At 36.7% G+C, this 25,326-nt stretch overlaps 1 protein-coding gene across 2 annotated transcripts in view; it reads left to right on the forward strand.

Annotated features, from left to right (window-relative positions):
- Positions 1–25,326, forward strand: part of LOC150082122 (uncharacterized) — an 83,105-nt gene that overhangs the window by 19,097 nt on the left and 38,682 nt on the right. Inside the window, exon 2 of one of the 2 annotated variants that reach the window (XM_090379111.1) lies at positions 11,611–11,737. The exons of the other annotated variant lie outside the window; for it this stretch is intronic. The gene's annotated coding sequence lies outside the window, so the exon portion shown is untranslated. The remainder of the gene's footprint in view (positions 1–11,610; positions 11,738–25,326) is intronic. 2 annotated transcript variants of the gene reach the window in all.

Consider the following 25,326-nt stretch of genomic DNA (forward strand, 5'->3'; position numbering starts at 1 on the left):
CACACAGGGTAACTTAGAAATTTTTTTTGGCTGGTGCAGCATAAGCCTCAGGCTTCCTTGCACCATATGGCTATTAATAATAATAATAATAATCACCTTTTGTGCCCTTAAAAGATGATATCCGCTCTACAACGTCATCAACCTTTGCCCCTGACAGACATACCCTGGTCCTGTTCCACCTATCCTTTTTACAAAGCATGTTCCCCATTTTCCTGACAATAGAGTCACCAACAACTACTAGTTCCTGTGAGACTAGTTCATTCTGCCTTGGGGGTTACCACTGTGTTGTGTGGTGAATTTGTTCCAACAATCAACCACCTGCTAGCAGAAGTCAAACTTCCAAAATTTATTCTGCAATCATAACTTTAGTTTTGAATTTATGCCCCCCCCCCTCCCAAATGACTAGTCTGAGCAAGAGGAAGAATCCTATTAGCATGGTCGCGGGTTCGATTCCCGCCTCGGGCTTGGATCAAAGTACTGCAAAAACCTATCAGCATTGAGCCTGTTCGATCCATTCAAAACTTTAAACACCTCAATCTGATCACCTTGCAAGTGCATAGTCTCCAGACTGCAATATGTAGAACTGAAGCCATTCTTGGTAAGAGCACTACTTTGTTCCCCTCACCAGTCTTATTGCCCTTCTCTGCACCCATTCCAGCAGCTCTACATCCTTCCTAAAATGAGGCCTCCTGATCTATATGAAGTACTCAAGATGTGACCTGACCATTGCCTTATAAAATGGGATAATCACCTCCTTAATCCTGCTAACAAATTTCCTGTATGTCATTGACAAAATCTCATGAGCTGTTCCTAGTAGCTTATCAGCACTGCTCAGAAAACTTCATATCTGATTGCAGAAAATTGCCCCAGTTGATCTCACAGCTATACAAATCATTCCGAACATTTTGTGACTTCCTTTATTTGCAACTTGGCTTTCTCCAATCTAACTTTCCTAGGAGGAGTAATGTTCCTTAGCAACATTAATGTTCACAATTCCAGTTGGCTTTGGTAATATTCTGCTTACACAGACCAAGCTGGTCAAGGTAGTAAGGATTTTTGTGATTATTAATGACAGCTTGTTTGTTTACCTACTAGACAATCCTAACTACATACCCAGTGCTCTTGGTCTTTTCATCACCAACAACCTTTAAAATATACAGTCAGTTATTGGTTTTGGTTCTCTAGGCATCTCAGATCACAATTTGGTGATGGTCTCTTCTATAATGGAGCCTCTCTTTTATGGCCATTTGTTCCCTCATTTTTGTTACTATTACAAGAATGAAAAATGAGATGATATTCTTGATTTCTATTCTGCTTTTTCTTCGTTTGTTTAGTGTTTTAAATCTTCTGATCCACCTCTGCTCAAATTATGTCAAGGAAATTAATTTATAGAGATGAAAGCCTTTATTCCATGTTCCACCCCCAAATCTCATCTTCTATCTAAACCTTGATTTTCCAATAAATGTGCTAAGATGTCCAAGAATGCAATCCAGCTTAATATTTTACATACACTAAAACATGCAGTGATTGTAAAACAGTTAATAATCAATCCAAACTATATTTTGAACAGGCTCTAAGAGTAGAAAATTGGCTTCTTTGTCCAAATGGTAGTCGAGCATTCTGGTAATAGTTTTGGCTCTTGCCAAAACTATTACCAGAATGTTTGGACAGAAGTTATGGCTTTTGGAAAGAGCCAAAGCTGATAGCTTTGGCTCTTTCTAAAGCTATCAGCTATAACTTCTCTCCATCTGTACTTCCACCTCTTTTACAACCAGATTTCTGTCGTATTCAGCTAAAGATAAAGCCAACTTACCATTGTTCTGCTTTTCTTCTAACTCTTGTATCAACAATCTTGTTAAATCACCTTCCACACTAACTCCACTTCACCGAATGCTTCCCATGGTCTTCTGACAGAAGGATGCTAGAATTTTGAGCAGTCTTGATGACAGGAAAGTTCCTATCCCGATAGTATTTTTCCACTTGTTCTGGAAAGCTGTGCTCCTATTTTGTTTCACCGTTTTACTCTTTATCATTATGATGATGTTTTTCCTTTTGCATGGAAATTTTCTCATATCCAGACAATTCCTAAAAAAGGATGACAAATCCCTCCTGTCCAGTTATCACCCCATTGCACTTGCTTCTTCTGTTTACAAAGTAATGGGGAATTCATCAACTACAAACTGTTAAAGTATCTTGAAACCTTCCATCTAATCAGTTAATAGCCAATATGGATTCCATCAGTGTCAATCCACTGTGATATTTTGGCATTTGTCACTCATCTTTGGTCAAATTTGATGGAAAAGTGTGCCGAAACTCAAGCAGTCGCATTTCTAAGCCCGTGTTTAGCGAAAGTCTTCTAAACTAATGTTTTCTACACTTTTTTTTGGAAAGTATTCCTTTTCAAAAAAAAATAAATAAATAATATATATATATATATATATATATCCAAGTATAACAAAGCAAATATTAAATGTTATAATAAATATAAATATTATAATAAATATTAAGTAGTAACATAACCAATTAATGCCATCTAGGACGATTAAACATTACATCGGTCTGTATGAATATGAGTTAAGTTAATAATGGTAAGAGTTTTTTTTTTTTTTTTTTTTAAAGTAAAATATGATATACTAGCTTATCAGGTAAACCATAAACCATAGCGGGTACCCAACGTGACCTGGAAAAAATCAATCTATGCCATGACATAAGCAATAAATATATATAAAAATACCATTAAAATGTTAGTTATGGCAATAAGATACATTGCAAGGGACTTTTTCGAGGGCTAACCCTTACAATGTATCAACCATAATTAACGAGCTATCCGTTTCTGTAAAAATCCGTTTTAAAAAAAAAAAAAAAAACTCTTACCATTATTAACTTAACTCATATATATATATATATATATATATATATATATATATATATATATATATATATATATATATATAAATGTTCTTGTTCATACTCCAGCACAACCACCAGGTCAGTGGAGTTTACAATAAATCATCAATACAAACGTTAATCATATTTAGCAGTCATGGACCTACTGCACTCATGCTCCTAACCACTTGGTTACGTCAGGCCTATATATATATATATATATATATATATATACAGGGTGATTCACTACCAGTGTGACAAACTTGCAGGAGGTGTAGAGGGCACAAAGACGAATCGGAATGACATAGCATTGCAGGGTCCGAAATGCCTTCGCCATGCGGTAAAGGACATTGAACGGGAGGTCACGTGAACAGCGATCCCGCTGGAAGTCAGCATTTGCGAACTGTTTCTGTTGAAGAAACCAAGTAGCAAAAGTCGTCCGGAGTGGATAATCCGCAGGCTCTAATGATTGGACGCGTTGCAGATGGTATGAACCCATTTGGTTTGTTGACAGTATCCTCCATACAGTGGATTGGGAAATACCCAATCTTTGGCCTATCGCTCGAGTACTCGTACTCGGATTGCCTTCTGCAAGACGTAGGACATTCTCCTCATTGTCTGGCAGCCTCGTCGTTCGCTCTCGATTCATGGTACCTCTCGTAAAACAACCAGTCTCACGTAACCTTCTCATCATACGATGAGGAGCACGCCTGTGCGGGAAACGTTCCTGGTACAAGCGCAGAGCGGTGCGCCCATTACAGTCCGCAGCTCCATAAGTGTGGTGCATGTCGGCCAGTTCAACGTTTGAATACTCGTCCATCCTACTGCCTGGGGAACCGGTTCGCAAATGCTGACTTCCAGCGTGATCGCTGTTCACGCGACATCCCGTTCAACGTCCTCTACCACATGACGAAGGCATTTCAGACCCTGCAATGCTATGCGATTCCGATTTGTCTTTGTGCCCCCTACACCTCCTGCAAGTTTGTCGCACTGGTAGTGAATCACCCTGTATATATACACATATACACACAATTTTTGAGACATAGAATTCTTTTGTTTTACTATTGCACCAAGTTTGTTTAAACTTTAAACAACTTAATTGCAACTAATTAATTGAAAAAAATTGCCTGTAAGCAGTAAACCTACCATCATACTTTTATTCTGAAAAATAGTATAAACAAAAATATTTGATAACAGTAAATTAGTTTTATGTTATAAATATCATCATTGACCATTGTTGACCTGACAGAAAACGAAGGATATAAAGTTAAAAACTAAAGCAAGAATAAAGCGTGTGGTAAAAGCAGACTTACCATGTCCAATCAAAAGAACCATGTGTGCATCTTACTGTAGCCAAAAAAGAAATGGAGTTGTGTGTGTGTGTGTGGCCCTCTAGTGAGAATTGGAAAATGGTAACCCCTGTGTGATCGTGTACAATGCATTGTATAAATTCGAAATTTCTTGATTTCTATTATATTTTATATAATCCTAAAAATTTTATTATTTGTTATATAACCTCAAAATTGATTTTGCCATAGTGCATATTGTTCTTTACAAACAGAGAACCCCTTATCGTTGTTTTTCCTTTCAATTTGGGTAACTGATCCTGGAGGAAGTCACCCAAATTGTAGGTATACAGTGATAAGTTTTTGTATATTATACTTTGTGCATATGTAACTTAAGCTTTCTCCATTGATTTATCTAGGTATGTTTTTACGATAATCTTCTCCATAAACTAGTATATATATTTAACAAAATAATACGGTATACAGTAGTGCCTCGACTTACGATGACATCGACATCCAATATACCATCCATATGATCTTTTATTTTAAGGACCGATGATATTTGCAGGTACCGATGGCTTTTTGATTTAGCTGGAACGATACATGGGTGGAAATTTTCAGACATGTGGCACATGTTCGAACAAAAAATGATCATCACTTGTACGATTGTTTTCAACCAGTTAGTCTTTGTTATTGAAAAACAACATTATCGTTCAGTGTGTGGTGCACGGAACATCACTTGTACGATTGTTTCAGATCTATGATGATATGAAACTTCAAGCTCCGTCAACCAGTGGCAGTGCTCTGCGCTTTGAAGACTAAAGCCAGCAGAGGCTGGTTCAAGCACTTCAAAAAAAAAAGGGCGAATATCAAAAGTGTTGAAAGGCATGGGGAGGCATCCAGTACTGATAGTAAAGCAGCTGAGACCTTTAAAATCAAATTCCAAGAGTTAGTTGATCAAGAGAGTTATCTTCCCCAGCAGGTTTTTAACATTTACGAAATCGGCCTCTTCTGGAAGCGAATGCCCAGAAATACGTACATCACTAAGGATGAGGCTAGTTTACCTGGGCATAAGCCTATGAAAGATAGGCTCACTCTTCTGTCAGGTGCCAATGCCTCTTGAGATTTTAAGCTGAAGCCTTTGCTTGTTGTATCACTCTAATATCCCCATAGTATTTGAACAACAAAAAGTTAACAAATGCATGCTAGAAGTGTTTTGGCACAGTAACAAGAAGGCCTGGGTTACAGGATGTCTTCAATGAATGGGAGCTTGAAATTTTCTGCTCTTCAGTGAAGAGTTATCTTGAGAAAAATAAGCTTCCTGTGAAGGCACTGCTCCTGCTGAATAATACGCCAGGCCATGATCCCAACCTTGTTCAATCTCTTCAGGTACAATTTGACTTTGTTCAAGTCAGATTTTTGCCACCCAACACCACTCCTCTTCTTCAACCAAACCAGCAAGTGATTGTAAACTTAAAGAAAATCTACACCATGAAAATGTTTGCAAGTTGCTTTGCAGCGGCCTCTGATGAAAATGCTCTCACCCTCAAAGATTTTTGGAGGTCAAAGTTCAACATGCTGGACTGTGTGAAGCTTATTGTAAGTTCCTGGAATGATGTTTCCACCAGGTGCTTAAATTCAGCCTGGAAAAAGATCTGGCCTTTAATTATTCATAATGTTGATGGATTTGAAGATGATGGTGCATTGAAAAATGATATTGTCACTCTTGGTAAATCAATGGGTCTGGAGGTTGGCGAAGAGGATTTGGAGGACCTTATTGACACTCATGGGTGTGAGCTAACAGCAAAGGAGCTACAAGAGTTGGAGAAAATTACGGAGAGTGACATGACTTCAGGAAACTACACAAAATTGTCAAAATCAGTCCATTTGGACAGTTTCTTTGCCTTAGGAGCAACAAAAGTAGGATCCAGTAGCAACAAAAGACTGAAAAGATGCTTGACACTTGATATAGTCCCACCACCATGCCACCATTGATTTCATCAGCTCTGCACTTCGTCTGTTTTTTGTTTGTTTTTTTATTTTAAGATGTGTTATGACTATTTATTTAGTAATCTTTATTAAAAAAAACTCATTTTTAAATAAAATTAAGTATAATATGCAAGAAATACCTATTTTATGTGTTGTTGGGGAACGAATTACAGGAAATCAATGTATTATTGGTTTCAACTTATGTTTTCAACATACAATGGGTTTTGTGGAACGGATTGCCATCAGATGTTGGGCCCACTGTATATATATATATCTCACATTAAATTAATTATAATATTTCTTGTACTTTTAGTGATTACTGTATATTATTATATTATTATATTATATTATATTATATTATATTATATTATATATGAGGGTTATATATCAACCAAAATTAAAGTCGATCGCAGCTTTAATTTTGGTTGATCAAGACGAATTTTAAATATATAAAAAAAACCAGGTTAGTCAAAATCTAAATGCTATTATTATTATGTGCCCCACAGCATACGCTTATTACAAATCCGTTGAACCACGTGACTACTCTTGTTGCCATGCAACCAGTGAGCTTGTTTAGTGAAAATTCACGCAGTTTCGTTGTGGAGAGCATAGTGTATGCGTCGAATCCTTATTTAGCTTACTTAATATTAATAACTGGACAGTACTTATACGTTACTTTAATACAGGGCTATTCAAAATGAAGTCCGGGGTTTCAGTACAGGAATTGTTTGAAACCCCGGACTTTATTTTGAATAACCCTGTATTTGACTTAAAATGAATATTACAAAAAAGAGTAAAACGTATCATTTTCATCAAGGGTGGGAACTAGAATACTTTTTTGTAATGATAAAAGAAAAATGTTGTTGTTTGATTTGCAATGCTTCCATGGCCATATCCAAAAAAGGAAATTTAGAAAGGCACTTTAATGCAATCCATGGTAAATACTAATCGGATTTTCCGCCTAATAATGACCTTAGAAAAAATAAATTAAAAGAACTTAAATTCAGATTATTTGCACAACAAAATTTCTTCATGACACCTAATTTACAATCTAAAGCAGTAACTATTGCATCATTTAAAGAGTCATCTTGAAAAAAATACAAACCATTTTCTGATGGTCAGTTCATCAAAGACGTATTTTTAGAAATAACAGATTCTCTTTTTGAAAATTTTAAGAAAAAAATGAAATTAAAAGTGCTCTTCAAGATCTGCAATTATCTCAAAATACTGTGATGCGACGCATCGAAAAAATGAGTAAAAATGTGAGCGAACAATTGCATGCTCATATTGCTAATTTTGTGTACGTCAGTTATACAGCTCAATTGCTCATTTTTATTCGTCTGCGTTTCGATGATTCTACCACCAGAGAAGAATTGCTCGGTATTGTTTCGTTAAAAGAAAAACACTAGAGGTCTTGATATATATATATATAACACATTCAAAAATTTTATTGAAAACAATAAATTACCACTATTTAAGCTCGTATCAATAACAACAGGTGGAGCTAAAGCAATGACGGAGAATCTTAACAGATTCATCACATTGTGCCAAAAGGATGATGAATTCCCAGATTTTTTGAGTTACCACAGTACTGTATCATATTTTACTGGCTAACATGTGTTAGCCAGCAAAAGATTAAATACTTAAATACTAAAAGTGTTATTGGACATAGCTTTCAAAATTGTGAATTCCATCAGAGAACAATCTCTTCAAAGGAGATTTTTCAAAATGCGACTTGATAAAAATGAACCAGATCTGATATCACACACAGATGTGAGGTGGCTGAGTTGGAGTAAGTTTCTACAGAGATTTCAAAATTTGCTGAATGAAATGAAAAAATTTGTTGATCAGAAGGGAGATGATTATCGGCAGCTACAAGATATGGAGTGGTTGTGTCATCTGGTTTTAAAAATTCAATCATTTTGCAAAGATGCAAGGTCATTTGCAAAAATATCCTGTTTTTGAATTTAATACTGAGAAATATGTTTTATGTTTCTGAAATTGAGAAAGTTGTGGATGATTTTGAAACCAGATTCAGTGATTTTAAAACAATTGAAGACATTGTTCAATATATTTCTTATCCATTTAATGTCAACTTAGATACAACGAAACAAATTACAGAAAAAATCTCTAAGATTTTTCACATGGAGAAAATATTACTTGAAAATGAAATTGTTACATTGCGAAACAATATCTTTCTAAAAGCCAGATCATCAAAAAAGACTTTTGGAAATATGTTTGCTGAAAAAAGTACCCAAATGTAAAAAAATGCAGTGAACTTTTTAATTCCTGTTTTGGTTCCACATATCTATGTGAATCGGCCTTTTTGCATTTGAAACAAAGACGAAGAATTGCTCTACTCTTACAGACTTGCATACAGAAGATTCTTTACGGTTGGCCTTATCACAGTATATCCCGATTTTGAAAGTTTGGCAGATGACATAAAGACACAAACTTCACATAAATTAAAAATTTAAATACGTGTATTTAAAGTGTATTTAATTAAAAGTGTATTTAATTTTAAAATTTATAAACAATGTTTTTCAATATGTGTTGATTAACTTTATTAAACATGTGCAATGAAATCCATGAGATGGTAGATCACTGCAAATTTTGAAGAAAAAAAGTAGATCTCATCACAAATTAAGTTGGACACCCCTGTTACATTATATTATTATGCATATATTTTTATACAAACATCGATGAATAGTACAAGAAAAATTATAATTAATTTAATGTGAGATATCAGTTTGTTTGTATGAAATATTCAAACAGAGGTTTCAGACTGCTGAGCATCATTAAATCATTTTCAAGGAGACAATTTCATTTCATGTCATTACAGTTGTGCCATTCTAATCCAGTGTACCATATGATTCATCACTTTCCTTTTAGCATTAATATATATACGGAGATTTCTGCCTTATTTTTCTTTGCACTCTGAGCCAAAGACTCTTCACCTTAGCTTGAGTTACGTATTTCTTGGGCAGTATAGACTATTCTTAAATAGGTTTGTACTATAAATTGTCAAGGATAAGTAAAACTTATTCCTAACAATTTATAATCATCCTACACATTCTTCTTTTGTTATTAAGCTCCTTATTGTTCATTTGACATCCATTTTGGTCTAACCATGAATAATATCTCCTAGTTGGTATAAAACATTTTAGTGATCTCTATAATTACTTGAACACTTCTCGTTTGGCATTTATATTTGTTAACATTAGTTCATCACCCTGAAAAGAATATAAAAAATGTTTCAGCCCATTATAATCACTTTTCTGTAAACGAAATCCTTCTTTCCGTCCTTGACAGTAGTTATTTCTTTGAATAAATCCCACATTGATACACTGCAATCCCTTTCACCTAAAGGTTCCTTTACTTGAAGATTCTGAATATGTGATGAATTGCTGATAACCATATCAAGATTATTGCCTTCTTTTATTGCCTCACTAACTCTTTGTGGTAGAAAATAGACATCCAGGAAATCGAGAAATGTTGTGCTACTGAGTTCCATTCACTGTCTGAAAAGTTAAAAATAACATTCTGATCCATTGACGTATTCTATTTGTTTGTTTAGTTGTTTGTTATACTCTTTATAGTCATTTAACATGTAACTGACTCCCATTCTTGTCTTTGTTTTTCTCAGTGTTTGTCACACAAGAATTGCCTTGAAATGAGCTTAACAAGTTTAAATTTTTTTGAGATAAAATTTATTTTGCTAAGTACTCTCGATAAACTGTGAGGAAAAAAAGTTTTGAGTAGGTTGAGAACAAAAAGTTTATTTTTCAAAAAGCTTGATAAAAAAAAAAAGGAAATATTGTCAAGGACTTCTCTAAAAAAAAAATCAAGTGAAGAAAATAATTGTCTTTAAAACATGAATTTGACTCACAATTTACAACATGAACCATATTTATGTTTTAAATGTGGTTTTTTTTCTTTATTCGTTTTTATATAATTATGGCTGAGACTAAGGTAGTTCAGGATGAGAAAGACTTCTGCAATACCAAAAATGAAGTTTTCATACAGTGTAATGAGACGGCAAGAGGATTACATGCCATCCTATCAGTAATTTATTAAACCTTTGCAAGTAGGGTTGAAGGATGATTATTATTGTTGATGTTGGAATATTTTATTTAGGGCTAGATGCTGCATCTACAAAAAAAAAAACAACACAACTTCTAGAGAGGATTTAAAGAAGGGCAACTAGATTATTAAGGAGATTGTTAAGGAGAACTAAAAGTGTGTGGTCTGCAAAGCTTGGCAATTTAGAGATCTTAAAGTAAGATCTGATTGAGATGTCCAAGGCCTTTGTGGGAATCAGTGAAACAAATGAGACAAAGGTACTTTCTCACTGATAGGCAACACAAGAGCTATAGAACACATGTAAAAATATAAAAATCTAAAACAGCATGTTTCAGATAAATGGAACAAATTATCTCCAAGCTTGGCGAGGGTTTGGCACTATTCAAGGCTTAACTTGAATATTGCCAAATTCAATGTGTACCTTTTTTAATTTTTTTATATTTTGCAGAATAAGTCTGCTTCCCTTTGAATCCTTTGGACATTATCATATTAATGCTAATATGATTTCATGACTACCATCCATTTTAAGATGTGAAATTAGCATTAGTTGAGGCATATGATGCATGAAAGCAAGCTTATACAGCATCAGCCAAAAAAAAAACTTTCCCATTTCGCACATCCGGCCACTCCAAATGTTTGTCTAGTTCAGCCTTAAATTTATTTAAGCTATCAACTTCCACAACAACAGATGGAAGTCTGCTCCAGCAATCAACTACCCGCTGGCTAAGGGCAAACTTCCGCACATCTATTCCACAACTGTCTTTCCTCAATTTGAATCTATGCCCCCTCAGGTTCTTAGTCTGAGCAAGCAGAAGTATCCCGTCAGCATTGAGCCTGCTCAAACCATTCAAGGCCTTATACACCTCTATCAGATCACCTTGCAGGTGCCTAGTCTCCAGATGCTGCAACTTGCAGAATTTAAACCTTTCTTTGTACGCACACCCCTTTGTTCCTCTCACCAATCCTTGTTATATAGAGAGGAATTGCAATAGTTTTGAACACACTGGGGATGTTCTAAATTGTATTATTTTAGACCAGCACTTTTGATATTTGCAATGCAGATTTCTTGAGAACAATCACTTTTATAATTAAGTGAAATAGTACTACCAGTTTTTTGAAAAACTTATTGTTAGCTCCAGCTATAAATTATTCCTTCCAGTTAAGTTTAGAATGAAATTTTAGTTTAGAATAAAAGTTTATTCTTTTATTTTTACTGTATGATTTATGATTGCTATTCTTTTAATAGCACTTTGGCAGTTTTTTTTTTTTTTTTTTTCTTTCTATTTTTCAGTGAAAATGTTGCTGTTAGTTAAGTCTTCTGATTTTCAATTGCTAAGGCTGCTGAACAGAATTGTTTTCCTTTCAGAGACATGCTATTAACCAAAAATTATTTGGAATTTTAATGTCATCTGATTTTAGCCTCAAATGATGAGTGTGATAGCAAGGCATCAGATCGAAGCAGCTTTATCAGATATTTTAAATACAAGTTAAAGGTAAGGCTAAGGAATTGCAGATTTCAGATTTGTTATGTTCTATGCCCCTCTACTTACTAGGCATTATTGGCAGACTCAACAGTATGCTTCTAATTACATTAGCCATGTGTGGTTCCATTTAGGTATTGGGAAAAAAATATACAGGGATGTCCTATAGTGCTAAGCCTAACCAAGAGGGTACCTACTTTGTGGATCACTTCTAGGTTGCTAACTTCTCAGCATAGTCTCAGTGTAGCTCCACACACACACTTGGCCCAATAGTGCTGAAGTAATTTTATCCCAGCTTTAGAGAATGCTTTGTCAAGTTTAACTGCCCACCCATAGCTGCAATAGCCTTTTCATTGGTGACAAAATGGATGCTTTTTTATTTTTTTATTTATTTATTTATTTTTTTTTTTTTTTTTGTACGATTAGGAAACACATGAAAGTCAAAGGGTACCAAATAAAGTGAATAAGGGGGATGCTGAAATAACTGAAATATGCACTTGTAGATTGCAGTCGTGTCAGCAGTGAGTGACCTTTTTTTTTTTTTTTTTTTATGTGAACCCCAAACACGAGAGGTATTAGAACCTATAGTACTTAGTACCGTGCTTGGGTTGAAGGTTGAGAAGACGAAAGAAGATATTTGTTGACATTGGACTTGAACTTCTGTAGATTGTAATTTTCAGGAAATACGTATGAAGGAAGGTTGTTCCAGAAAACGGCAGTTGAATGAATAAATGAGGAAGATGAAAAGTTGGTTCTGTGGGTTTGAAGTTGGACAGTAAATGGATGTTGGCTGGTGGCAGCATGTGTTCAGACTGTTTTGAAAGAGAGAGCGGGAATTATAGAAGCCACTCCAGAAGAACAGTGCCCATGGAAGTATCTGTAGAAGAGGCATGCAGCAGAAACAGTGCGTCTATGAGAAAGCGAGTGGAGAGACTCTGTTAGAGATGAATCATTAATTAACCTAACTGCCCTCTTCTGAACAGAATCAAGAAGCCTGAGAGAGGTTTTGGGGGCATCACCCCAAATGTGGGAACAAAATTCCATGGTAGGGCGGATTTGTGATTTGTACAGAGTGAACATCTGTTTGGAAGAAAAGTAACGCTGAGAGCGAAAGAGAAAACCAAGTTTTTTAGATGCAGAGGAAGCAATATTTGTAATGTGCTTGTGCCAAGAGAGATTAGAAGTCAGGGTAATCCCCAAAAGAGATATATCATTTTGCCTAGAAATCGGAGTGCCACCAAAGATAAGCATAGGAGCAGAAGAATCCTTTTTGCTAGATATAAGACAAGACTGAGTTTTAGAAGGGTTGAAATCAACTAAGTTGTCTTTGCCCCACTGGAGAATTACCTGGAAATCGGCATTTAAGGATTGGTAGCAGATTTTCGAGAAGTTGAAGCTGATTGAGCAGAACAAGGTTTCTTACAATGGAAAGTGGAATGCAATGTGCTATCATCGGCAAAACTATGGATAGGACTTCCAGTCAATGGAAGAAGGTCATTAATATACAAGAGGAAAAGAGTGGGGGAAAGAACTGAACCTTGGAGGACACTGGCATTTGTGAAGAAGTTAGAAGACAGAGAGCCATCTACCATCACGCTCAGTGAGCGATCAGAGAGAAAACTGGATAACCAATTACTAAAAACAGTTGGTAAACCATAAGATGGAAGCTTGTTTAGAAGACCTTTATGCCAAACACGATCAAAAGCCTTTGAGATGTCAAGAGAAACTACTTGTGTTTCACCGAACCTTTCCATTGAATTAGTCCATAAATGGGTAACATAAGCCAGAATATCACCAGTGGATCGACACTGATGGAATCCATACTGGCGATCGTTGATCAGACGGAAGCTTTCTAGGTAGTTTAAGAGTTGGCGGTTAATTGATTTCTCCATTACTTTAGAAAGAGTAGAAGTAATTGCAGTGGGGCGATAATTGGATGGGAGGGATTTGTCACCCTTTTTAGGAACTGGCTGGATTTGAGCAAATTTCCAATCAGAAGGAAAAATACCTTTGGAATAAGAAAGTGAAAAAAGGTGGCAAAGAATAGGAGTAAGTTTAGGATCACAGGTTTTGAGAACAAGTGGAGAAATACCATCGGGACCTGGAGCTTTCTTAGCATCAAGATTCATCAAAATCCTTCTAATATCCTTTTTACGGACAACCACAGGAGGCATTGAATGGAGCGTGTTGGGAATGGTGGGAGGTTTTTACCAAGATCATTAATACATGAGCTGGAAGAAAAATGGCATACTAGCAGGTCAGCTTTATCCTTGGCTGAAGTGACAACAGAACCATCTGGTTTGGGCAGAGATGGGCAAAAGTTGCGGCCAATAGCTTTGGCAAGAGAACAGAATGCTCTGCTACCATTATGGCAAGAAGCAAGTTTTCTACTCCTAGCCTGTTCAAACTCTAGTTTGGACTGATTAATAACTGCTTTACAGTTGTTGCGAGCTTTGGTGTAGGCAGAAAATGAAACTGAAGAATTAGAAACAAGCCAATTACGATATGCAACGTTCTTCTCTTGGACAGCCTTAGCACATTTATTGGAAAACCAAGGTTTAGATAAAGGACGAGATTTTAAAGTGGAGTGTGGGATAAAGGATTCCATTCCTGCAAGAATAATTTCACTGACACGATCTGAGCAAACGTTGACATCAGAAGTTTTGAAACAGTAATCTGACCAAGGAAAAGAAGTCTCGCAGGTCATCCCATTTTGCATTCTTGTAATGCCAAACAACACGAGGTTGGGAATAGCCATGAGATAAAGGTTTCATTGGAGAAGAGACAATCACCAAGTTGTGATCTGAAGTGCCTAAAGGACCTCTCACTTCGACCGTGTACTTAGAAGAGTTGTTTGTGAGAAAAAGATCAAGCGTATTGGCTGTATGATTAGGATTGTCCAGTATTCTTATAGGTAAATGAACAATCTGTGCTAGGTCATTAGTAATTGCAAAAGCCTCAGCATCTCAACCTGCTGGGTCGGTGCGACTAGAAAACGGAAGCCAGCTGGAGTTGTGAACATTAAAATCACCAAGGAAAATTATCTCACTGTTAGGAAAGTTGGACTGGAGAAAGTCAAGTTGCAAAGAGAGGAAGTCAAAGAGCTCCAAGTGATTAGTGGAGTTGGGAGAACGGTAGAGACAACAGATGAATTTGACACAATGAGGTAGAGAGATTTTAAGCCAGAGAAGATCAAAGAGAGGAGATTCCAAATTGCCAAGTCTCTGACAGGGAATATCAGAATGGACATATGCACAAGTACCACCTTTGAGGCAAAAGGAATCATTCAGCGAATAATTTGGGCATCTTAGATGAGCAGTAGTTGAATCAACCGATAACTGAGATTCTGTCAGAAAAAGTACATGGGGTTTGGCAGACTGCAAGTGGAAATGGACATCGTTGAGATTAGAATTGAGACCATGTATATTTGTGAAATGAATTAGGAAGTCCTTGGGAGGTTTAGATCTTTTCGCAGATAAGCTTGCTCTATTAGTTTGACAATTCGTGGTGTATTCAATAGTAAGAAAAAGTGGGTGGGACATGCTGTATGAAGTAATGAAATTTTTGGATATGGAGTACATGTGGTAAGAATATACCCAGATCCTTGACTTAACGTGGCCTCAACAATGCTCCCCGCATACACACTACTCGGACTCCCTCCAGTCACTATCTGGCAGAGTAGAAGTAGCAAGATTATACACTAGCTGATCCGGAAGCCTCCTAGAGAGTTACCAATAGGTTCGGTCCGGTGTACTAACTAGCGGCCGGCCTGCGAACACCGTTTTAGAGCTGTACCCTCGAAATGTAAGGAATATTGGATCTCGCCACGACGTTCATCATAACCTCAAAAGTCATCAATCATACTGCATGATGGAAGAGATAGGGAAGGGTTGACCGGAAATTAGCTCTAGAGACTAAACATGGGTTCCACCACTTCAAGCCTCCAATAAGCAAAGTGGTGGTATTTCACCGGTTGATGAGAGTCATCTACCACCTAGTACTGCCTGGTAACATAGAGGGGCGGCGTTCCTCCATGTGGTGTGGGCCCCTGCTTGACCCCTGCTTACGTTGGTTCACACCTGGGTGGTCACCCACCATGTACTTGTGCATGGAGGTTATACCCAGGATTACTAACAGTCCCACCGTCGTGAAGGTGCAAGCAGAGGATTTGGCTGTCACAGACCGTCCGGACTTCGCCGAAATTGGGTCCACTTGACTTGAGTGTCACCCGAATATCAGTTCCATCAGCGTTTTAGACTCCCAGGTAGCAAGTACAGCTTGTCTGGCATGTCTGAGAGAATGTCTGTGACAACCTCAAGGACCAAATACATTTCCTGGACTTGGTACATTTCCTGGAGAAACACACCCATTTTTTGCCAATTTCTCTGGCTTTTTCTTGATTTCATCTCACATTTGAATTATGAGATTGGAATAATATGCTCCAGTAATAGTTTGTCATTTTGGAGGAAATACCAGCATACTAAGAATTCCAAAAGGCCAATTCTATGACTCTCAGCAGAAGGAACAGATTTGACCATCTTTGGTGGGATATTTCCTCTTTAGACTGTTTAGATTTGGGTTGAAAGTGGTGCACCCAGGGTTGTCTTTTGGTGTTTGTAAGCCCTAGGAACTATTCATTCCTAGGACTCACTGCATTATTTATCAAACATAATAAAATGATCTTGTGTTAAATGTAATTTTTTAATTTTAAATAAATTCAAAAGCCTTTCAATAAATTTGGTTTTGAAGTTATTTCCAGAAGGGTTATTCCAGCACTGACTTACTTGCAATATGAACTGTGATGGTGTTGTTAATGGTTTTTCTAATAGAAAAAAGCAAAGAAAGAATTTATTTTAGAAATCTGCATTTAAAAATTAGTTTTGTCCACTTTTATGAAATACAGGAATTCCTCTGAGTCTACTACAAACAGGTAGAAAAATTTCCCTAGCACATTGCAGCTAATCAGAATTTGTTCAGGATACTGTCTTACAGTTCATTGAACTGTTATATTTGGCAAGTCCATGGTCTTGGAAGTCATCCATGATGAATTAATAGATATTGTTGGTGGTGTTTTATCAATTTCATGAATGTATAAACATCTCATCCTGACTAGGCTTAGGACATATGGGACATCCCTCTGATACTTGAGTGTAATAAAAGTTGATTTCTGTAGAGAAGTATAAAGCTTATGTTACAGTATTCTAAAATAATAATAATATATCCTTGAACTAGATTCAGCTTAATGTTATCACTTTGGGTCCTCTGTAACTAATAACACTAAGGGATTGATAATAATATTCAGCTATTTACAAAATGTTTCCTTACTCATTAGCATATATGCAATTCAGAAATATTCTTACAATAATTATACTAATTTGTGGGATGTCATGTCTCTTGAATTTAAACAAATTATTAATGTTTGTGGCATTTTAATTTTATGATGTTAAATCAGTGCTAATTGATATATATATGCCACAAAGATAAATATTGTATTTTAGATCTGAGCATACGTTTATCAGAAAACTATCACTGTTTCAGGAACAAATAAACATAAGGTACAACTGTTAAGTCTGTTATGGTAAATGCAGGATTTCGCACATTCCCAGCTATACATTTGGCTAATTCGCAGTTCACCCTGCCTGAATTTATTGTACACATCGTTCATGAACTGCTCTATTTTTTAAACCAGTAAGTTCATATCATTTGCAGATACATACAGTAGCATGAAATGGTTTGTTCATATTTTTTATTAAGTAAATAAAACTGCCTCTTATGCAAATAAAAAATTGCCACAAAGATTCCACAATAAATTTTTTGCCACAATAAATTCTGATCTGTAAAATAGACAGCAGAAATAATCACTTTATATGAAAATAGTTGTCTATTTTAAGTTGGTACAATATGAGTTAACTTATTCAAAGTTACAAACAAGGGAATAAACTATAAATATATTAGATATAAACACAACAAACTCCAGCAAAAAAAAATGAAGCTGCTACTACTGCTGCTCCTCTCCAGTGTTTTGCATCTTCATGAAGTTCAATCCAGTTTCCAACTATTTTTATAAAAGTCGGTGAGCCCAAAAAACCACTTGAATTGCTAGATTTAATTCTAGGGTTGGCCATATGCTCAAGCAGTGCTTGAACTGATTTTGCACTATTTCTTTTTTTTTTTTTTTTTTTTTTTTTATTTGAGAACCCCAAGCACAAGAGGTATTAGAACCTATAGTACTTAGTACCATGCATGGGCTGAAGGTTGAGAAGATGAAAGAAGATACTTGTTGACATTAGACTTGAATTTCTATGGATTGTAATTTTTGGGAAATATGTATGAAGGAAGGTTGTTACAGAAAACGGAAACTGAATGAATAAATGAGGAAGAAGAGAAGTTGGACAGTAAAGGGATGTTGAACATGTTCGGATTGGTTCGGAAGAGAGAGCGGGAATTATAGAAGCCAATTCAGAAGAACAGTGCCCGTAGAAGTATCTATAGAAAAGGCAGGCAGCAAAAACAAAACAGCTGTTCTGTGAGACAGAGTGGAGAAACTTTGTTAGAGATGAGTCATTAATTAACCTTGCTGCCCTCTTTTGAATGGAATTTATAAGCCTGAGAGTGGTTTGGGGACACTGCCCCAGATGTGGAAACGGTATTCCATTGTAGGACAATTTGCAATTTGTACAGAGGAAAGCTGTTTGGAAGAAAAGTAATGCTGAGAGCAAAAGAGAAAACTCAGTTTTTTAGATACAGAAGAAGTAATGTGCTTATGCCAAGAGAGAATAGAAGTCAGGATAATCCCCAATATAAATATATGATCTTGCCTAGAAATCAGGGTGTCATCAAAGATAAGCATAGGAACAGAAGAATCCTTTTTGCGGGATAAAAGACAGGACTGAGTTTTAGAAGGATTGAAGTCAACTAAGTTGTCTTTGCCCCATTGGAGAATTACCTGGAAATCAGCATTTCAGGAATTGGTAATGGATATTCAAGAAGTTGAAGCTATTCGTGCAGGGCAAGGTTTCTAAAGCTGGAAGGTGGAATGCGAAGTGCTATCATCAGCAAAACTATGGTAGGATTTCTGATCACTTGAAGAAGGTATACAAGAGTAAAAGTATGGGAGAAAAAACTGAACCTTGGGGAACACCAGTGTTAATGGAGAATTAATTGCAATATGCAACATTCTTATCTTGTATAGCATTACCACATTTATCGGAAAACCAAGGTTTAGATAAAAGAATAAAGGTGGAGTGTGGAATGTGAGTTATAAATTACTGGAATAGGTTACCTACACTGGTGGTTGAGGCTGACAGTTTGGGAAAATTCAAAGGTTAGTGGTGCACTATGGCCATATTATTATTGCTTTTATATTATTTCTCGCTGCTTGGGGGTTACACCTCGTGACGGGTATTGCTTCCAAGTACACAGTAACACCAGACATTACCAGGTTGTAATGTCTGGTGTTACTGTTGGTTGAGGAACTCTGACTATCCTACAGGTGTTCAGGATTGCGACTTTCTGGAGTTCCTTGTAGGTGTTCTCTAGGAGACCTATTGCTGCTAGGCTGCATTGTGTCAACCACCATACCGGTGGTTGACACAATGATCGAGCTGGTTGTTACTTTTTGCATATGCCACATCTCCTTGGCCTCATGTCTCAGGTTTGTGTACTTCCTAATTTTTTTCTCATGGGTTTTCTGGACATTGCTAGTGTTGGGCACTGCTATGTCAATCAGGAAGATAGCCTTTTCCATCTTATCTACAAGATTTATGTCTGGTCTCTTGTGTGGGATGGACCTATCTGTTATTATGGCGTAGTCCCAGTACAGCTTGTGGGTTGGGGTCTCTAGTATTGCCTGGGGTTCGTATTTGTAGTATGGTACACTTTCTTTGGTCAACTGGTATTTCCTCACTAGCTTCTGATGTATTATCCTCACTACCTGGTTGTGTCTATGAATGTACTCAGTCTGGGTGATTACCTTGCACCCTGCGGTGATGTGTTGGATCGTTTCTGAGGCCAGTTGGCATCATTGACATGTGTCATCTGACATTCCGGGCTCCTTTGCTATGTATTTTCTATAGTTTCTGGTGTTGATTACCTGATCTTGGATAGCCAGCATGAATCCTTCAGTCTCGGGGAAGAGCATCCTGCTTGTGAGGCATGTATTGGAAGGAATATTATCAATGTGATATTGGTGGAGGTCATTGCAGTGTCTTCTTTGCCCATCTTTCTAGCTTCATTTCTTGTGCTGCCTGGGCGGGGAACCCAGGCAGCACAAGAAATGAAGCTAGAAACTGACTGTTTTCTACAGCAGTATGTTAGAGAGGCAACCAGAGGGAGTTAATACTGTTGATCTGATTATCAGCAGTGATTATTCATGCATTAAAAATCTCCAGAAAAAAAGAACCACTTGGTTGCTGTGATCTCAGTGTACTGATGTGGGATTTACTTAAAGATGTAACTACCATCAAGGGTAAAGGGAAGGGCTTTTGCTTCCATAAAAGTAACTAGAGTGAGAACAACTGATGATGTTACCATCAACAAATTCTAAATGGGAAGCATTCAAGGAATTCATCATAGAAGCTGTGATTTTCCCTGAGGCTTTTCATGGCAACTAAAAAATGCTCTTCAAGGTATATGCATAAATGGATGTCAGATCAACTGATGGGACTTGTAGCAGAGAATTAAAATGCATAGGATGCATATAAATTTTCAGGCAACACAGAAGTCTTGGTAGATATAAACTAGCCAGTAATCAAGTCACAGAGGAGATTAGGCAAGCAAAGGCAAATTACAAGAAATCTTTGGCAAAGGATGCAAAGAAGAACAGCAAAGACTTCTTTACTTATGTAAACACTAGAAGGAAGTGGGTGAATCAAATCTGTCCACTTGTTATTGATGGTTTGATTGTTGATGATCATGCTCAGGTTGCTGACAAACTGAATGAGTATTTTGCATCTACATTCACACATGAGGAATTCTTTAGGGAAGGAACACCAGAAGTTTATTAAACTCTAACAGAGAACTGAATGATTTTGTACTAACTAAGAGGAAAGTGGAAGAGAAATTGTTGAAGTTAAGCATAAGAAAGGTGCCTGGGTTAGATCAGATCAATCCAATTAAATTAGGAAGTGGGGCAGTGAAGGAAGTAAGTAAACCCTTAGCCATAATTATTGAGGGTCTCTTTGGATTCAAGGGAGGTCCCCACCGATCCCCAACCATTTGCAAGTGGTATCAAAGAGTGACACTCGAAATTACAGATCTGTAATTACGTGTTAGTTTTAACTTCTGTTTCAGGGAAAATTGTACAGTCACTGTTAAAAGAAGTAATGCTGGATCATCTAGAAAAGGGTGCAGTTATACTTCAGATACAGCATGGATTTATTAGAAGAAATCTTGATATTATCAGTGGAGTCCTTCAGGGTTCCGTGTTGGGCCCATTGTTGTTTTCTGTATTTATCAATGATATTGACAAAGGCATATCAAGCTTAATGTCCAAGTTTGTAGATGATACAACAGTTGGCAGGGTGGTTAATGACAGGAATGATGGTATGCTACTGCAACAGAATCTATAAAAGTTAGACGGATGGGCTGAGAAATGATAATTGAAGTTTTGCAATGACAAGTGCAAAGTAATGCATATGGGTAGCTGGAACTGCAGAGTAATATACCAACTGTGCAGTTTTACACTCAGGGTAGTGGAAAATGAAAAAGACTTGGGGATAATTGTGCAGTTGGATGTCTTTTCTGAACAGTGCAGACAGGCTGCCAGAACAGCTTTTGGTGTTTTGTCAATGATATACAGGAATTTTGCTAGCAAGGATAAGGAGGTGATTATCTCACTGTATAAAGCAGTGGTCAGTCCACATCTTGAGTACTGCATACAGGTGTGGAGGCCTCATTTTAGGAATGATGTAGAGCTGCTAGAATGAGTACAGAGAAGGGCAGCGAGATTTGTACAGGAAACAAGGGGATGCTTTTACCAAGTAAGGCTTCAATTCACCAAATTGCAGTGTCTGGAGACTAGGCATCTGATTAGGTGTTTAAGGCTTTGAATGGGTTGAGCAAGTTCAATGCTGATGGGATTCTTCCTGTTGCTTAGTCTACGCACATGAGGGGACATAAATTCAAATTGAGGAAGGGCAGTTGCAGAATATTTGTGTGTACTTTTGCCAGTGGGTAGTTGATTGCTGGAATAAACTTCCATCTGTTGTTGTTGTGTAAGTTGATAGCTTAAATAAATTCAAGGAAGAACTAGATGAACTATTGGAGGGAATAGGTGAAGTGGGAAGTGTTTCCCCCCCCCTTCCCCATAGGCTGATGCTATATAAGCTTGCTTCCTTGCATCATTTGCCACTGCTAATGCTATTTGTGGGTCATACTGAAACACCCATGTTTTGTTATTTATAGTTTTCTGCAGGAGATAGTAGTTATGATCTTTCAAGCAGTTCAAAACTGCTTGAAAGATCATAACAAGTTGCAGTTTTTTTTGTGTGTGTGTGTATTTTTTTCTTGACTCAGAACAAAATTCTTGCATCTACCTTCATGGAAACTTTCCTCATTTTGATTTGTTCCATTGAAATGGATCTTGTTTATTTAGCTCAGTGTAAAGTTAACGATCTGTCTTAAGAATCAAATCATTTACTCTTTGAATGTATTCATCAATTTTACAAGTTTTTGGATGTTTGCCTTGTGCATTATCATTGACTGCCTTGCATTGTCATTCTTGCCTTCTTTGATCCTTTTAAACTGATCATAAATCTTTGTTTTGGAATCAGGAGTCTTTATTCTGCAGACTGTTATGTTGCTTGCAGAACTGCTTTGTGACATGTGCTAGCCTAAGTCCATCATAATAATAAATATTGTAACATTAAGCCAATATGCCATCCTGATGAGTTAACAACAACATAGCAAAATAATGTTAAATAAGTATTGACTGTATGCTGCCCTCTAAGTGTGTTTTATAACTTTAAATGTGTTCATTCATCTTAATGTTTCACTCAGTTTATGAAATTAATTATTCTCAAAGTCAGGCCTGTAAAATCCAAAATAAGAAAACTTATTTACTCACTGATGAGAATCTAGGTAATAGGTCCAATATGGCTGGCACAGAATGACAACTCTTAAGATTATTACCGCAAACTTGATTTAACATTTCAATTATCTTCGTAGTAGATTCTCAATTATAGAATTTCCCTAGCTTTACACAAAATTTTATAGTAATTTTCTGTTCTTAATATGATTATTCATTTTTATAACATAAAGAAATAGCATAGGGCTTTGTTTTGGTAACTATCGGTAGACTAATTCAGTCCCTGCATAATTATTTCTAATACAGAATGAAATGCATCAGAAAGTGACAGATAAAGTTGCCCTGTAGAAGCCACGTATTAAAAACTGTTAGAGACAGTGGTCTCCGACAGTTTTTAAATTCTGTACAGTGGGATAAACTGACGATGTTACCAACAGTAAATTCTAAGTGGGAAGCATTCAAGGAATTAATCATGGATGCTACTAAAAGTTTCATACCTATTAAGAAATATTGTTCAAGGTTTAGGCCTAAATGGTTATCTAATGAACTAATGAGACTTGTAACAGAGAAGAAAAATGCATGGGATGCATATAAATTATCAAGCGACTCAGAAGCCTATGTCAGATATAAGCTAGTCTGTAATCAGGTCACAAAGGAGGTTAGGCAGGCGAAGGCAGATTACGAGAAATCCTTGGCAAAAAATGCTAAGAAAAAAAGCAAGGATTTCTTTACTTATATAAACTCTAAAAGGAAGGGGATGAATCTGATTGGTCCACTTGACATCGATGGGATGTTTCGACTGTTGATGATCCTGCTCAGATAGCAAACAAACTGAATGAGTATTTTGCATCTACATTCACACATGAGGAATTATTAAGGTTATCAAATTATAGCAGGATACTTAATGATTTTGTAATAACTGAAAGCAAAGTGGAGGAGAAATTGTTGAAGTTAAACATAAGAAAAGCACCTGGGGTGGATGGGATCTATCCAGTTATATTAAAGGAGACGGCAAAGCAACTAAGCAAACCCTTAGCCATAATTATGAGAGCATCCTTGGACTCAGGGGAGGTTCCCACGGACTGGAGATGTGCAAATATATCCCCAATTCACAAAGGGGGATCAAAGGGTGACACGAGGCAATGGTCAGGCCACGCCTTGAGTACTGCATACAGGTCTGGAGGCCTCATTTTAGGAAGGATGTAGATTTGCTTGAGCGTGTACAGAGAAGGGCAACAAGATTTGTGAGGGGAATGAAGGGATCCTCTTACCAAGAGAGGCTTAAGTTCTGCAAATTGCAGTGGCTGGAGACTAGGCACCTGCGCGGTGATCTGATTGAGGTTTATAAGGCCTTGAATGGGTTGAGCACGCTGAATTCTGATGGGATCCTTCCACTTGTTCAGATTACGAACCTAAGGGGGCATAAATTCAAATTAAGAAAAGACAGATGTAGAATAAATGTGCAGAAATTTGCCTTTAGCCAGCGGGTGGTTAATTGCTGGAACAAATTTCCATCTGTTGTTGTGGAAGTTGATAGGTTGAATAAATTTAAGGAGGAAATGGACAGGCATTTGGAGGGAATGGTGTGATTTTTTTTTTTTTTTTTTCATCACATGCCACTACTACTACTACGTTAAGGCCTATTGTAGTTTTTGTTAGAATCGTCCTTCCTTAAATATATAAGGCTCATAACTTATTGTTGCACCCATTATATGGTAATGGGTTTTTATTTTTTACAGCATACTGTTGTATATTGTATGCAATAATAGCAGCAATGTATATAATAGGGTTTGGCATTTTTGCCTTGTTTGTGGGATTTTTTTTTTTTTTTTTTAATTATTTTGGATGTGGAATGTGATTCTTGTATTTATTGTATGTGGTTGGAATTATCCTCTATGTAAGAAACAGCTGTAAGTACATATGAAAATTGAATCTGCCTTAAATCCTTGTGTAATGGAAATATCACAATCAATAATCCAGCATGGTGAACTTAACAGATACTTTCAGTAGAAAATCTCTTTTGGAGTAAGGAATATTGTGCTAATATACCTGAGTACTATTGGATATGTGATGTTGATATTATAGAAGAGAGCCTAACAGTTCTGAGTGAAAAAATGGGTAAAGGCCCTATGTACTCACAGTATTGTCCTGGTCATATTAAAAGTGTCTGGAGGAATGTGCCACACCTTTAGGTTTAATTATGAGGTAATCGTTAAATTCAAGGAGTAATCCCTATTGGATTGGAGAACTGCTAACATCTCACCAACATGCAGGGGAGTGGGGGACATTCAAATGAGTAACCATAGTCCAGTAAGTTTAACCTCAATGGCAGGGAGGGTCATGAGTTCTGTGGTCAAAGAGATGCATTAAAAGATCACCTTGAAAAGTATAATATCCTAAATGGATTACCCTAAATGGAAGTTGCCCTACAAAATGGAGTGTATTGGGATTACATGCAAGATCCTGGGTTGAATTGAGACATAATTGAATGACAGGAGGCAGGGAATTGTTATTAATAGTCATTCTTCAGAGTGGGCCAGAGTTATGAGTAGGGTGCTTAAGGTTTGGTGCTAGG

This window comes from Mastigoproctus giganteus, chromosome 8 (assembly GCF_048544385.1).
Source record: "Mastigoproctus giganteus isolate SK-2022 chromosome 8, ASM4854438v1, whole genome shotgun sequence".
Classification (NCBI taxonomy): Eukaryota; Metazoa; Arthropoda; class Arachnida; order Uropygi; family Thelyphonidae; genus Mastigoproctus; species Mastigoproctus giganteus.